This window comes from Carassius carassius, chromosome 4 (genome assembly GCF_963082965.1).
Source record: "Carassius carassius chromosome 4, fCarCar2.1, whole genome shotgun sequence".
NCBI lineage: Eukaryota > Metazoa > Chordata > Actinopteri > Cypriniformes > Cyprinidae > Carassius > Carassius carassius.
The window spans coordinates 26,197,961-26,210,041 of NC_081758.1; positions in this window are offsets into that span (position 1 = coordinate 26,197,961).

A 12,081-nucleotide genomic window follows, 5' to 3' on the forward strand; every position below is an offset into this window, starting at 1 on the left:
TCATTCACTGCCATCTCTTTCTAGCTCATTTTCCAAAGGTCAGACATCTCGAACTTGAATATTGTGCTTCTTTCACCTTTTGTTCAAGCTGCTCCCTTCATCTTTTGCCCTTTTTTCCCTTCTGTCTTCTTCTCATTTGTTCTCCCTTCACTCTTCCTTCACTCATTTGGCTTGTTTTCTTTGGTCCCCTGTGGACGTGGAAAAGGTCAACATGTCATTTAGTACAATTACACTGCTCATTTTTCTCTCTTCTGCTCTTTTCTGACTTTTTCCTTTTCTCCCACTTCTGTTTCTTTTCATTTCATCTCTCTCTCAGCTTAATTATGTTCCTTTTTTTAAATGTCCATTATCATAATGATGACGACTTATTTGTACTTTGCTTAAATATTGTAATTTTGAATTAAAAAAGGAGAGATTTATATATTTAACATGATTAACACACTAACAAAATTTTTGTTCCATCAATTGTTTGTTTGTCTATGTGTAAAGGACAAGCAGCTTTCATGCTGACTTGTGAATGAACTTGTGCAAGTACGAATTAATTGATCTTGGGTTTTGTAATTTTGAGTTGTTTTACTTCATAAATGTTCCAAGAGCTTTAAAATATGTGTAGATTTCTTGTACAGTGTGTATGTCTTAGAGACTTCTAGCGCATGTGAAATATTTCCTTACAGGAAATTGACAAAACACACAAATGAAGCAATGTATGATAGAAAAGATCCTCGATATGTCCTGATAATGCCTGTTGTTACGTGACTGGGATGGAATGGATCTGTTGTGTGGGACTGAAGTCTCTGGAATGGACTCTTGTTTTTAAATGTTAAAGTCTGGTAGGAGTGGAGTTAAAATCAATTAAATGTACACAAACAAATAATGAGCACATTACTTGAGAAAATGTGTGAAGAGGACTGTAAAAGCAGCACTAAAGGATGCTGTCAAGACTTTTAAATGGACACAAGTGAGTGCTCATGCTTATCTCATGGAGTCCCCTCTAAGTTTGTACCACTTTCACTACAAAGTTGTCTCTGTCGTTCTGTCTTTGTTGTGTATTTTCCCTTGTACTTATTTTTCTTGTTCTCTCAACTCTGATTTCCCCCCCTCCTTTCATTCTGTGGAATTACATCACAATCAGCCTCTTTTCTGCCACCATTTGCTTCAAAGTTAACCATGCTGCCTGTTCAGCTGTCAATAACGTTTCTCCAGTGCGTTGCCATGGGATGATCCCCTGGACCATAACTAACAGGCTGAACAAAGAATGAAGGAAAGAGATGTTAAATGATGTAACAATGTCATGAAACCGGGTCAAGAAAAGACAAAAAAAGAAACCAAGACTGCACATTATAATTGGAGAGATACAATTTGAAATAATTTGTAATTAAGGGTCTCTGTGAGAATGTGTGTGTGTGTGTGTGTGTGTGTGTGTGTGTGTGACTGAATGAAACAGAAAATATACTTGTAAAGAAAAATAGTAAATTGTTATTTCTGTGTATGACATTTGCTCTTCATATTGTGCATATATTTAAAAAAAATCTATAAATAACATAAATAAATTGATTTCTGCAATTGCACTGCATGGATTTTAAGATAGATCTCCTGTGCATCTTTTCTTTGCATCCGTACACACACATCTATATTTTCAACAGGAAATCTTTCCATCACCCTCTCAAGCTATTTTTAATACTTAAAGGGCATTTGCTCTCTACACATTACACTTTTCACACAGACTCAAGGCTTGTGATTGCTCCCTATATACACATATCATCAAACCTTTGCTCTATAAATAAGTCTTAATTTGTTTTTGGCTGAATTTTTATGTGTGGTTTAAAGCAATTGGCAACTGGCAAAGAATATCCTGTTTCCCATTTCCCAGTTTTAACAGGGTGCGTGTTTCTGTGTGTGTGTGTGTGTGTGTGTGCGTGCGTGCGTGTGTGTGTGTGTTTGCATTTTGAGGGAGTTAAAGTGAGAGATGGAAAAAAAATGGCTGCATGGATGTGCGAGTGGATATGATAGAGAGCACATGGGATTGCGTTAGTTTACTGCTGAATGCACTGGTCCTGATTTTGCTGCAGTAATGGACACTCCCCAGTGAAGACGCCAGCATAAGAGATGAGCAATAAAACTGTAGCCACCTAATGGCCGTCTTTGCTCAAAAGTGCAAAAGAGAGTGACACAAACATTTGCAACCTTGACCATAATTGCTATATTAGAAAATGCCAACATTTGATTTTTATTTTACGTCAGTTTATTTACAAAAACTTGAAGTTGAGTCTCCAGCTTGTGTTTCAACTGTGTTACCACCATGTTATCCATTTTAAATGAATTAATTATTGCAAAAATAAAATCAACTTTGACATCCTTTTAAGATGACAACTCTTCAAGAATATTATGTATTACCTTATGTTTCAGTATAAATGTTGATTATAAATGTCAATGCTGTTACCATTTTGTTGTTGTTTTTTGAAGTGAATAGTTGGTAATGTTTGCATTAATATTTGCATTAAATCCTTTTTTTAAAGAAGTACCTTATAGATTCGTGACCTTGAGCACAATACTTGTAAAATCAAATTGCTTTTGTTACCATCAGCCCTGTTTCTGTAGGTGTGTGTGTGTGTATATAAATTCTAATATACTTAGAAATAAATATTTGTTTATTTATTGATGAATGTTTAAAAACAACTCTTTAAAAATGTATTTTATTATTAACCATTCATAAAGGAATAGATGTATCAGTCAAAACTGAAAAAACTTGAAAACTTGAACATATCAAACAATTTCACACTAATACACTTCTATGTCCATATAAACTAAAGATTACAAATCGGAAAGTGTTTCAAGAAATAGTTAGATTTAGTAGAGACAGCAAATCATTATCGAGAGTCTCATTGTTTCAGTATCATGACCTTTTCATGTTCACACTGAATCCAGTTTTGTTATAGTGTGACTCCAGTTTTGTAGGTTGAGAGTGTAAAGGATCTCGTCTGATTGCTGCCTCACTATAGCATGTGTTTCTGTAAATTTGCTGTTGGGATGATGAGAGCAAGGGAAATGTCAGAGGAAAATTAAAGCGATGTTATTACCATGGCAGCTCCTTTTATGTCTTGCAGACCTGACGCCTGTGCATGGAACCTACATTAGCATAACAATCAATACCTCCGTGTAGAGGGAGCGAGGAAGAGACAGATTTATTATTTTTATATTATTTTAGATTGAGTGTCGGTTTCTTTCACTCTGAATTTACCTGCTGGCTGTCTCTGTGGCAGAGGTAAATTAAGTCAATCATAGCGAAGAACATCGAAAAGGATTTGTGTGTGTGTGCGCATTTTATGTATTAACCTCTCTTTCCCTCCCTCTCAAACTTACTTTTTTTTCACTTTGACAGATTCTCATTTCTAGGGAGAAGGAAAAAAAGCTAGATTAGTTAAGCATTTGGCGAATCTAAAGATCTGTAAAACTGTGGAATTTGCCACAATCTTGAAAACCTTGAGAAGAAAGCTCAGAAATGATGATGAATATTCATGAAAGAGTTTAGTTATATTAATTAGTTGCATTTTTTCAATAAGAATGATAAATGCACAGTTACATGTCTAATAACCCAATTCAAATGCATTTTAACCTACTTTCCTTTCCTTTTACTCTCTAAACACTTGTTCCTCTTCAGGAACTCGAGCTTCGTCGAACGCTTTGGGGAACGCCTTTGGCGAGACAGACTCTGAATATCATGTGCAATCTGTCCAATGGAAGGGCGTGACGTCATGGGCGGGGTGACGTAACGACCAGGAAAAAGCACATGCCACGCAGCTGGCATCAAGGCAAGGCAAGTTTATTAGCATTTATTAGCACTGATTGCCCAGACCACAAGCTACCGAACAGACAGGACAACACAGACCGCGGGGGAAGCTGAGACGGCACCCTGCACCGTGACAGTCAGTGAACAAATCTGCAATATATTTCGGTCCTAGGCCATTGAGTGATTTATAGACAGAGTAAAAGTACTTTAAAATAAATCCTAATTGTAACTGGAAGCCAGTGTAAGGACCTGAGGACTGGGGTGATATGCTAAAATTTTCTGGTTCTAGTCAGAATCCTGGCAGCAGCGTTCTGGATGAGCTGCAGCTGTCTAATTGTCTTTTTTTTTATTTGCTTCAGCTTTTTGTCTTTCAGCAAGCACTCTGTGTGTGCATGTCATTCTGTCTTGTCAGTCTTATTTATTGTCGTGTCACTATAAGCTCCTTTAAGTAGCTATAGTTTGTCAGAGAGCAAAGCTAAGACTAGGCATCTGAAGGGTGAATCCAGACCGCGTTTCAGATTGTGTGTTCCTCCCTGCTCTCAAAGCTAAATGTCAGAGGCAGGGACCCACGCAGTCTGTGCGTGGTCTGCCCGGGATCAAAGCGTGCTGTGTATGATATCACATGCGAGGCGGAGTGGCGCCTGCATTCGTTGGGTTCGCAGATAGATCAGCTGGAGGGAATGGAGACGGGCGCGTCCCTATCTCCTACTTCACCCATCAGATCTGCCCGATTGCTGGGTTCGGAAGCCCGGGCTGCTGTTCTTTCCCCCGAGGATCGGGCTCGACGCTCTGCCTTTCTTTCTCCGAGGAGATTGACATGGAGGGCGTCGATGAGCTTGCAGCTGCACAAACATAAAGTTGCATAAGGGTGATTCTATAATTGGAGATACATTTTGCATTGCAATAAAAAAAAAAAAAAAAAGGTTGTCATACAGAACCATTGTTTAAGAATTACCTTGAAAACACTTTAAAGTTTATATATTCAGTGCTATACAAATACAGAGTTTATTATTTTCTCTATTTTATCAAAATATCACCTGTTCATAGTTTTTTCTCGTCAATTCTGTTACGGACGAACAACCAAATATATAGAAGTAACAGTACATCAAAAAAAGATAAATCTTTTTAGTTTCATTTGTCATGTAGTCCTTTTATTCAGGCCTTTAAAACAGATATTAAATGTCATATTTATACAACTTCAAAATTAGATTCACCCCCAGGCAATAGTGGATTATCCAAAGGGTGCACTTGTTTTTTTATCAAATTACTTGAACATTACAGGGTAGAGATAAAACTATAACATATATCTTACTCTTGCACAATATAAAAATAACAATATTAAGTAGTTTGATATTTCAATGTATTATCTCATTAATATTCAAGATGAAAGACTAAAAACAGAATTGACACATCTGGCAACAGAATTGACGGGGGTAACAGAATTGACCCAAACCAACCAGAACATGCCTATAACAAGAAAATAACTGCTGAGTTCTTGAGAAATACTCGACCAGATCCCTTACGAAAATTAACCATGGTTTTACTACAAATAAAACCAAAAAACCATGGTTACTATAGTTTAACCATGGTAACCACAAATTAACCATGGTTTTGCTATATTAACCGTAGTTTAACCATGGTATTTGTAGTAAATCTGTGGTTATACAAATGGTAGTCAACATGCCAAAAAACCATGGGTTACTACAGTTTTACTATAATAAAATCATGGTTATTTTTCGTAAGGGATATCCCTCTGGATCTCTACATGCCTTGTCGCAACCTTGGTCGGAGGTGGAATTAATCTGAGGATGTCCTCATGTGGGTACCAATGAACATCTTCATGACCAGGCCAAAAGAATCTATTTTTTCCTATTTGGTGCATGCACTTGACCCTCACATGAGTCTCATTGACCTCCAGGATGGTACCAGGATAGATATTATGGTCATATGTGAGGACACACCATTGTCCAACCATCCTGGCTCTCCCAGTGTATGTCTGTCTGTTGGTCTTCATCTCTCTCTTCTCCAGCGGCTCTCTCTTCTCCAACGGCTCTCTCTTCTCCAATGGCTCTCTCTTCTCCAACGGCTCTCTCTTCTCCAACGGCTCTCTCTTCTCCAACGGCTCTCTCTTGTCCAACTCTCTGCTTTCCATTTAATGTGAGAGGATCAGCAGGGAACTTGAATGTCTTTGTTTGGTGGCACTGGCACACCAACTTTTGCTGAGTGGAACAGGAGCAACTCACATCCCGGTAAATTAGCTGATATGGGAAGACCGTGACCACTTGGTGGATTTTTATGGTGAAGGGTACGACAGGAAGTGACTTTGGCATCACCTCCATTGCGATAATGGCATGTTCTTCAATGTAGAACAGCTTCACTGGATGATGGTGCATCCACCAATGCTTGAAAAAGTTTTTGTGCATTTGGCACATCTTTCCCACTGTTAGCTAATGCGTCCGCTCTGCGTTTCTGTGTGTGTGTGTGTGTGTGTGGCTATAAACACCCATTATGCCTTTTTGTGTCTGTTTGCATCATTGTGTGATTGTAACCAAGGCAGGGGCAGTGTGAAAACCAAGAGATGGACATTGGTCAATTCTGTTACCGTACCTTGGTAACAGAATTGACAATAACAGAGTTGACATTTTTAGCATTTTTTACTAATAGCACCACATGCTAGCATAAAGGCTAAGAGCACATGGCCTGATACTAAAGATGATTTTAAAAACTTTTAATACCTGCTTTTGTTAATAGCTTTGAACTTTGCTTTCCCTATGAGATTGTTGAAACAGTTTTGACATATTATATAAGAACTCTTGGTGCAAGTGCCTGTAAGATTACATGGCTTCAGAGAGAACAAAACACATACCTCCTAGTTCTTCAGAGTTTAATACCAAAAGGGAAGTGACATCATCTTGCGTTGCTTAGGATACTGATGCGACAGATAAGCATAATTTAAAGAGACAATAACATGTAGTAACAGAATTGACACAGGATTTGTGGATTGGTATTTTTCAACAATAAAAGTTACTTTTAAACAAATTAATTTAGCATCATTTGGAAACTGTCACCAATAATAATTTATAAACAAAAATAATTAAAACCCCAACCTGAAATTTGTAATTTAAAACATGTTTAATGCATATTTTACCCTTGTTTGAAAAAAGTACCACCCACTAAGGACAGTATGATATCATGACTTTCAACATCATGAAATAGCTTTTAAAATAAAATATTTTCTAGTTTTACACTCTAACATTTTGTGACTCTTAAAAAGAATTAAAAAAAATAAAAATGTGTTTTTGGAGTAAAATTTTGGTAAAGCTGTTAAAAATAAATGGCTTCGGACTTCAAATGTATCTCCAATTAAAGAATCACCCATAAGCACCAGTATACAACAAACAATATTATGCCTAAACATTATAAGGGCAGCATTAATGAGCAGTGTGCTTGTGCGCATTTCTGGCGGATGGGTTAGAGACGGTTCTTCCTATCTCCACCCATGTTCCCTAGATCTAGAGCTCACTCTCGAGGCTCGGAAGCCTGCGCTGCGGTTCTTCCTCCTCTGACTGTGAACTCACTGTGACAGCTATTTAATCTCCGAGGAGATTAATATTGTTTGTGTGACTAAGCTACTCTTGTGTTGCCGAGGCAATGCGTGTATTACATCATTTTCAGTTTTGATGTGAATCTTTCCACACCCGACCACTTGTCTGGTTGTTTAAGCTCCATTTAATAATGATGAATTAAGTGAGGCATTCATCTGACTATTAGAAGTTCAATATATAATTTCACGCCTGACCGTGTATATTTGTCTGGTTATTTAGCTGCATTTAATTCTGAGGAATTAAGTTCAGCATTTATCTGACTGTGAGGAGTTCGGTCTGCCATCCCTGCCAGAGTTTCAGGGCGCAGTGGCTTCCAGCAAGCGCTGGTCTCAGTTATTTCCGCCCATTAGCGTAGCGGAGCTGAGACACTCACCGCCCCTTCGGGGGCCTCTTACACCAGAGGTCAGTCTCGAGAGACTGATTCCCTTAGTAGATTATTTAGCAGCGTGGAAGCAGCAGGCTCTGGTTATGGAACAAGAAGTGAATAGCCTATTAAGGAAGGAGGCCATCGAGGTGGTCCCTCCACAAGACAGGGAATCCGGGTTTTACAGCCGGTATTTCATAGTTCCAAAGAATGATGGGGGCTTGCGTCTGATCTTAGACTTACATCAGCTGAACCGCTCAGTTATGTCACTGAAGTTCAAAATGCTCACCATCAAGCAGGTTGTAGCTCAAATCACAATAGATCTCAAAGATGCATACCTCCACATCTCCATCCTTCCACAATACAGGAAGTTTCTGAGGTTCACTTTCAGGGGCAAAGCTTACCAATATCGAGTACTTACCTTCGGTCTTGCACTCTCAACCCACACGTTCACGAAATGTGTAGATGCAGCTCTGGTTCCTTTGCAAATGCAGGGCATCCGGATCGATTCGATCCTCACATCAGTCAAGAGAGTCAAAGAAGGCCAGTCACTCAGTGTCAAACAGTTTCAGAGACTACTAGGTCTGATGGCAGCTGCGTCCAACATGAGACCTTTTGACCTGCTGTAGATGAGACCAGTGGTGGTTAAGACCAAGGGATTTTCCCCGAGGGGGAACCCACTTTGAACTATCAAGGTCACACGGCGATGCCTTAGAGATGTGGAAGAAACCTTGGTTCTTGAAACAGGGCCCGGTGCTGGGAGCTCTTTTTCGCCATGTAATGATAGCGACGGACGCATCCCTCACCGGTTGGGGTGGTCATGAATAGTCACCCTACCCGCGGTCTGTGGAGCGGTCGCCATCTGACATTGCATACCGATTGTCTAGAGATGCCAGCTGTGTATCGAGCATTGAAATATTTCCTCCCAGACCTGGGAGGTCACCATGTGTTTGGATATGGAGAGTTTTTGGACCTCTTTGCGACTCAAGAGATATCGCAATGTCCCCTCTGGTTCTCTCAAGTTCATCCAGCTCCTCTGGGACTGGACGCTATGGTACAGACCTGGCTGAGGCTTCGTCTGTACACCTTTCCCCTCTATCGCTCTGCTCCCGGGAGTTCTGGTGAGAGTACACCGGGAGGGGGTCTGTCCATCCAATCTCTCAACCGGGGTTGTTGAGACCCTCCTCTAATCCAGAGCTCCCTCAACGAGGAAACTGTGCGCCCTGAGGTGGAAACTCTTCACCTCAGTTCTGGAGTTTCTACAAGCCAGGACCTCTGCAGGGTTAACCCACTCCACCTTAAAGGCTTACCATGTCCCTTCCGGTGATCAATCAGTGCGTAGACACCCCATAGTGACACATTTCCTCCATGGTGCACTAAGACTGAGGCCTCCAGTACAGTCCCGTTTCCCCCCTGGGACTTGGTTGTGGTTTTAGAGGCTCTGTATAAGCTCCATTCGAGTCAATTCAAGATATTTCAGATAGAAATCTGACCCTTTAAACTGTAGGCCCCTTCGGTGGCCCCTACTTACCTAGACTTTGTGCCTGGCATGGCCAAAGCACACTTATACCCTCTAGTGGGTTATGCTACAAAAAATTCCCTCTGTCACACCACAATCAATAGTACTGCATGCCTTCTGCTCTCCTCCTCCCTTCTGGGAGTTCGACCAGAAGAATCTAATTGTATGTATCCAGCTCGAGCGCTAGACACATATGTCCACAGAGCTGCCCTGTGGACAAAGATGGACCGACGGCCTGTGTGCCATGGTCCCCCCAAAGTGGGATTTTTTTTCTGCAAATAAGCAGAACCTTAGTCGTTGGATAGTTGAGGCTATCAACGTTACCTATGAGTCCTCTTGTCTTCCCCCGCCGTTGGGAGCCAAGGATCACTCTACACGGGGTATGTCAGCCTCTAAGGCCTTCTTAGCAGGTGTGTCCCTGTTGGACATCTGCAACGCTGCAGGATGGTCCACGCCTCCACTTTTGTCAGATTTTACAATGTAGATATGCGAGCCACTCCTGGCTCTTCTTTCTCTCGCCTTAGCTGTGCTCTTCGGATACACACTAGGCAGGGATTTGGAAGTCTGGCAGCATGGGCACATCGTTCCCCAAAGCGTTCGACGCAGCTCGAGTTCCTGAAGAGGAACCTCCCAAGGTTACGAATGTAACCCTAGTTCCATGAAGGAACGAGACGCTGCGTTGTATCGCCATACTCCCGGCACCCCTGCCAGCGCTTGCTTCCCTAACACAGAAGTGACATACAATTTATTTTTCAAATGAATACTTTAGTTTCTCTAAACTCTAAAAAATGTTTTGAAGTTTCCACGCAAATAGTAAGCAGCAAATCCGTTTTCAACATTTAAAAAAAGAATTTTTCCTTGAACAATCAGCATATTAGAATGATTTCTGAAGGATCACGTGACACTGCTAAAAGTTCAGCTTCGCCACCACAACAATAAATTGCATTTCAAAATATACAGGAACATCTCAATATATTAATTTCAGTAATTCAACTCAAATTGTGAAACTCGTGTATTAAATAAATTTGATTCCACACAGACTGAACTAGTTTAAGTCTTTGGTTCTTTTAATTGTGATGATTTTGGCTCACATTTAACAAAAACCCACTAATTCATCTTAAACAGCTAATCAGCTGAAAACAACTGCAAACGTCACATGAGCCTTAAAAACTGTCTCTCAGTTTGATTCACTAGGCTACACAGTAATTGGGAAGACTGCTGATCTGAAAGTTGTCCAGAAGACATTCATTGCCAAAGAAGCTGGCTGTTCAGAGTGCTGTATCCAAGCATGTTAACAGAAAGTTGAATGGAAGGAACCGCAAGAGAACCCAAGAGAACTGCAGCCTTATGAGGATTGTCAGGCAAAATCCATTTAAGAATTTGAGTGAACTTCACAAGGAATGCACTGAGACGCTGAGACACAGACGTGTCAAGGAATTTGCTGAACCACAGACAACGTCAGAGACATCTTACCTGGGCTAAAGGGAAAAGAAGAACTGGACTGTTGCCCATTGGTCCAAAGTCCTCTTTTCAGATGAGAGCAAGTTTTGTATTTAATTTGGAAACCAAGGTCCTAGAGTCTGGAGGAAGGGTGGAGAAGCTCAAAGCTCAAGTTGCTTGAAGTCCAGTGTTAAGTTTCCACAGTCTGTGATGATTTGGGGTGCAATGTAATTTGCTGGTGTTGGTCCATTGTCTTTTTTGAAAATCAAAGTCACTGCACCCGTTTACCAAGAAATTTTGGAGCACTTCATGCTTCCTTCTACTGACCAGCTTTTTGAAGATGCTGATTTTATTTTCCAGCAGGATTTGGCACCTGCCCACACTGCCAAAAGCACCAAAAGTTGGTTAAATGACCATGGTGTTGGTGTGCTTGACTGACCAGCAAACTCACCAGACCTGAACCCCATAGAGAATCTATGGGGTATTGTCAAAAGGAAAATGAGAAACAAGAGACCAAACAATGCAGATGAGCTGAAGGCCACTGTCAAAGAAACCTGGGCTTCCATACCACCTCAGCATTGCCACAAACTGACCGTCCTCTTCAGGCAGTTCCTTTGACCACATGATTCTCATTTGCTCTGACATGCACTGTGAGCTGTAAGGTCTTATATTGATAGGTGTGTGGCTTTCCTAATCAAGTCCAATCATGTTTTGGTATTTTGGTGAGCATAAGATATGTCTTTCAAAAACAAATCTTACCATCCCCAAACAGTAATTAACAGTATGTCTGTGAAATAACCTTATAGTAATAGTATTTATATTTGGACATTGCAGATGAGGTGCAATGTGCTTTGTATGTGTTGTTGTTTGTCACTTTGTGGAGGATGATGTCATTAAGGGGGGGAAACTAGATTGACAGTGAAATTGGGAAGACTAAAATGAATTAATAGTTTCTTTTAGTCTTCTTCCTCCCAATTTCACTGTCAGTCCAATATTTTAATTTAATTTAATTAATTAATTAATTTTTTATTTTTGTGTGTGTGTGTGAGCATATATCTATATTATATGTAATCACACTCATTGTAGTTGCTAGACTGTTTATTCTCAGCATCAACGACTGCATGTGTTTCCTGCTATTTAGAGCGTTGCCAACCCCTGGCAGCTCTGATGCTGGTACAGAGAACCAAAGCTGTCATTACCACTTCAGTGAGCAGTCTAGTCCATCTTTAACCCTTTTATGCCTCAGCGGACCAGAACCATTCCAACAACAGCCCTGCAGTGAGACAATGATATTGAAAAAGTTATCCTAAGATGTTTATGGTATGTGTGTATTTCAGTGAGTGACAAAACAACACACATGGTGTTG